Here is a 4879-nt window from a genome sequence, read left to right as displayed (position 1 = left end):
GCTCAGTCGGTAAAGAATCTGCCTGCAATGCAGGAGACCTGGGTTCGATTCCTGGGTTGAAAAGTTCCCCTGGAGATGGAAATGGCAATCCACTCCAGTATTCTTGCCTGGAAAATCCCATGGACAGAGGAGCCTGGTGGGCTACAGTCCATGGGGTCACAAGAGTCGGACACGACTGAGTGACTAAACCACCATCACCATTCTGCATGTAAGTTAAATAAGCAGGGTGTCAATATACAGCTGTGACATACTCCTTTACTGATTTGGAACCAGTCTGTTGTTCCATGTCCAGTTCTAACTGTTGCTTCCTGACCTGCACACAGATGTCTCAGGAGGCAAGTGAGGTGGCCTGGTATTCCCATCTCTTTAAGTATTTTCCACAGTTTGCTGTGATCCACAGAGTCAAATACTCTGGCATAGTCAATAAAGCAGAAGTAGATGCTTTTCTGTAATTATCTTGCTTTTTGATGATCCAACAGATGTTGGCAATTTGATCTCTGGTTCCTCTGCCTTCTCTAAATCCAACTTGAAGATCTGGAAGTTCATGGTTCACTTACTGTTGAAGCCTGGCTTGGAGAATTTTGAGCATTAATTTGCTACTGTGTGAGATGACAGCAATTGTGCGGTAGTTTGAGCATTCTTTGGCATTGCCTTTCTCAGGGATTGAAATGAAAACTGACCTTTCCAGTCCTGTGGCCACTGCTGAGTTTTCCAAATTTGCTGGCATTTTGAGTGCAGCACTTTCACAGCATCATTTTCTATGATTTGAAGTAGCTCAACTGGAATTCTATCACCTCCACTAGCTTTGTTCACAGTGATGCTTCCTAAGACCCACTTGACTTTGCATCCTGGAATGTGATCCTGTATCCAGTGATCACATCATCACGGTTATCTGCATAATCATGATCTTTTTTGTATAGTTCTTCCATGTATTCTTGCCACCTCTTCATAATATCTTCTGCTTCTGTTAGGTCCATACCATTTCTGTCCTTTATTGTGCCCATCTTTGCATGAAATATTCCTTTGGTCTTTAATTTTCTTGAAGAGATCTCTAGTCTTTCCCATTCTATTGTTTTCCTCTATTTCTTTACATTGATCACTGAGGAAGACTTTCTTATCTCCCCTTGCTATTCTTTGGAAGTCTGTATTCAAATGGGTATATCTTTCCTTTTTTCCTTACCCTTTAGCTTCTCTTCTTTTCTCAGCTATTTGTAAGGCCTCCTCAGACAACCATTTTGCCTTTTTGCAATTCTTTTTCTTGTGATTACATTGGGCCAATTCAGATAATCAGAATTATCTTCCCATCTCAAGATCTTTAATTTGATCGCATCTCCAAAGTTCCTTTTGCAGGAACTTTGAGTGTAAAGTAACATTCCCAGATTCCAGGAATTAGAAGGTGACAAATCTGGGGCGGGGGGGGGGACATATTTTTGCCTACCACAATAAAGCAGAAATTTTGAAGCATGAAGTTGGTGGGTCTGTTTGTGGCATAGCTCTTACAAAATATTTGACGAAAAGTCCTTATTTTTAGCAGAAATATTTTGTAAAAACATTTCAGTATGAAATTATCCAATTTTTCCAACGCCAAGCCAACAAACAGTTTACAGTTTAATCACAGACTGTTTTGCAAACATGTGATTTAAAACAGCCAGTTACTTTGGATATAAATTTGAGATTTTGCTGTTCAGTGTTATGGCAATAAATTAATATTCACATAGTTGTCATGTGTCATTAAGAGTTTTACTTTAGCTCAGGACTCGTTAGCATTTCCTGGTAAACATACAAAATAACTCTACCTTGAAACATCTTCAAATTATAATTAACTCATACATACATAAAGCCCCTGTAAGCAGGAACAGGATTTCTGAATACCTCCCTTCGTTTCTCTTTCTGTCTTTGTCTCTCCCTCTGTCTCTGTCTGAGTCTGTCTCTCTGTTTCTCTCTCTCTGCTTCTTGGAGACCTCACTGGAGGCCAGCTGACCTGGAAGAAACCTCATGTAGAGATATATTTGATGAGAAACTGACATCTTCACCCAAGAGTCAGTAAAGATCTAAAATCTGCCATTGGCTGTGTGAGTAAATTGGAAGCAGATCCTCCCCAGCTGACCTGTTAGATAACTGTGGCCTGGAAACACCTTGATTGTATCCTCAGGAGAGGCTATCATATAGACCCACACAGCAAAAGTGCCCCCAGATTCCCAACCCCAGAAACTGAGATAATAAATGTTTGTTGTTTTCAATCACTAGTCGGGTGGGGGGTGTAATTTGCTACACACCAATAGGTAACTAGGGCTTCCAGGTGGCACAGTGATAAATAAAGAATGCAGGAAACGCGAGAGATGCAAGTTCGATCTCTGGGTCAGGAAGATCCCCTGGAGGAGAAAATGGCAACCTCTCCAGTATTCTTGCCTGGAAAATTCCATGGTCAGACGACTTGGCAGGCTACAGTTCATGGGGTCACAAAGAGTTGGATATGACTGAGCACACATGTACTAATAGATCAACTAATGTACCAGCTTTGAGCATTTTATACTCTAAAAAAAAAAGTAAATTACTCAAGACTGTACAGTTGATCTTTGAACAATGCAGGTGTTAGGAGTGCCAACCCTCCACAAAATCGAAAATCCACATATAACTTGTTGATGAAAATAATCAATAAGCAATCTATAATAGGAATAGAAAAGAATTTTATTTGAGACAAACTGAGGACTATGCCCAAGAAGCACAGATACAAGAGGCAATTGAATGGTGTTCTGCTGAACTACAAGACTGGGGGGAGCTTTGGTTTATAAAGACCAAACTCACAAAATTACATATGGTATTTGTCAAGTATTAGGATTGGAGCTGGCAGGAAGTAAGTATGCTTATTAAGTGAGTACTGGTTGCCATTTGAAAGGACAGCATTATTATAGGGGAAACCTTGGGAGCATAAGGTTTTGAGAACAGTGGGTAGTGTCTGAGTCTGATAGAGTCCAGAAAATTTTTATCTAAGTGATAGAGGAAGGAGTCTGAAATCACATTTGCAATGGTCACCTGTCTCCATTTTGGATGTCTGAATCATGGTTACTCTATTTTGACTTTTTAAATACATCCTCTTCTTCAATGCATGTTTGACAGTCCACATAACAGGGTGTTCTAGGCAGCATACATTTTAAGTTAAATTGTATATAAGTCAGAATGACTTCTCCGTACCTCAACATGTGAATATTTCTCTCATCACACTTATAGTCAGCCCTCCATCATACCCATGGTCCTTCCATAGCCATGATTTCGCACCAGCAGATTCAACCAAACACAGATCATACAGTACTACAGTATTTACTACTGAAAAAAATCAGTGTATAAATAGACCCATGAAGTTCATACCTGTGCTGTTCAAGGTTCAACTGTTCTTTCAATGAAGTATTGGATTTGGTGTACAGTCTTGGCTCAGTGTCCTTGGGAAATTGCTTCAAGGACCCCTACAGATACCAAAATGTGTGAAGTTCAAGTTCCTTACATATGATAAGGTGGGGTAGTCCAGTTGGCCCTCCATATCAGGGTGCTGAGTCAGCAAATTCAACCAAACTTGGATGGAATTCTGAGGGTGCAGAACCCATGGACACAGAGGGTTGACTGTCCTTTATGGAAGTCAGCAAAAGCTGAGTTGAGGGAAAGAGAGTTAAGTATGAACAAAACTCTGTTTATTCTCAAAGCTTAAAAAGACTGAATATGTCTATGACATTGAGGGGGTAGATGTGTTGAGAATATATTTGCACGGAAATGTTAACAGTCTCCTCGCTCCATCAGCCAAGCCTTACTGTCAGAAAAGGAGGGAACACAGCCTGGTGCATCTCTTAGATGGGCTGCTTGGCCAGAAAAAAAATAGAACTGTGGAGTAGAACGCCTTGAGAAAAACAAAAGCAAAGTTCTTCTAGAAAAGTTTTGCCAACATTTCTGGGGGATGATATATTAACCATGAGGCAGCACGGCCTCCTGCTCCCAGGCTGTGACTCTGCCAGAGGGGAGAAGGGCCTCTCTGGCCAACTGGAGCACCTGAAATACCTCGGATTCCAGGAGGCATCAGTGTGAAATGGCCCTGCCTTCCCTGCTGGTGGGGAGGGGTGCTCATAAACCATCTGGGACCAGATGTCAGGACCAGAGCGAGAAAGGAGGAACCGGCAGAAGCAACATGGGAGCTTGAGGACTGAGATGTCTGCTTATGAGCAACTAGAAGGAAGTGTGGAAATTCCACAGTCAGGAGAGGAAGCCAAAGTGGAGAAATAATATACTGCCATTATGACGCTTTCTTAGTCTACAGGCTGGTGTGGCCTATGAGACAGGAATTTTACTCTTCAGGCTGCTTTGGATAATTAGTAATCCTAGCACAGGATTACTAGCACCCATCTGTTTGCAGCATGGATTAATTCCTACCCAAAGATTAGAAACTAATTTCCATATGGTTAGTGGCAGGGCCATGAAGAAAATATTGCACGCTGTCAGAGTTTATTTATATAGCTCCAAGCCTGGGCATGGTAGCTTCCCTGGTGGCTGAGATGGTAAAGCGTCTGCCTGCAATGCGGGAGACCTGGGTTCGATCCCTGGGTAGGGAAGATCCCCTGGTGAAGGAAATGGCAACCCACTCATGTATTCTTGCCTGGAAAAGCCCATGGACAGAGGAGCCTGGTAGGTTACATTCCATGGGGTCACAAAGAGTCGGACACGACTGAGCGAGTTCACTTCACAAACCTGGGCATGGCGCTAGAAAACTGGGTTCACATTGTTGCAGGTAGTCGGAAAAGCTGTTCTGTCTCTAGGAGAAAAGTGATGGTCTTCTCTGAGAGATCAGAGAGGTCTCTATTAGCCTAGGGGAAATGCCTTTTGTCACTGGTTGGAATGT

The 4879-nt window shown here is 42.2% G+C and overlaps 1 non-coding gene across 1 annotated transcript; it reads left to right on the top strand.

Moving 5' to 3' along the window:
• Positions 1-4520: 4520 nt before the first annotated feature.
• On the top strand, positions 4521-4592 carry TRNAC-GCA (transfer RNA cysteine (anticodon GCA)). Its single transcript has one exon. It is a non-coding gene; the product is annotated as a tRNA-Cys (tRNA).
• The last annotated feature ends 287 nt before the right edge of the window (positions 4593-4879 follow it).

The sequence above is a fragment of the Muntiacus reevesi genome, chromosome 1 (genome assembly GCF_963930625.1).
Source record: "Muntiacus reevesi chromosome 1, mMunRee1.1, whole genome shotgun sequence".
Classification (NCBI taxonomy): domain Eukaryota; kingdom Metazoa; phylum Chordata; class Mammalia; order Artiodactyla; family Cervidae; genus Muntiacus; species Muntiacus reevesi.
Note: the sequence above shows the minus strand (reverse complement) of the source record. Positions and strands in the feature narration are given on the sequence as shown.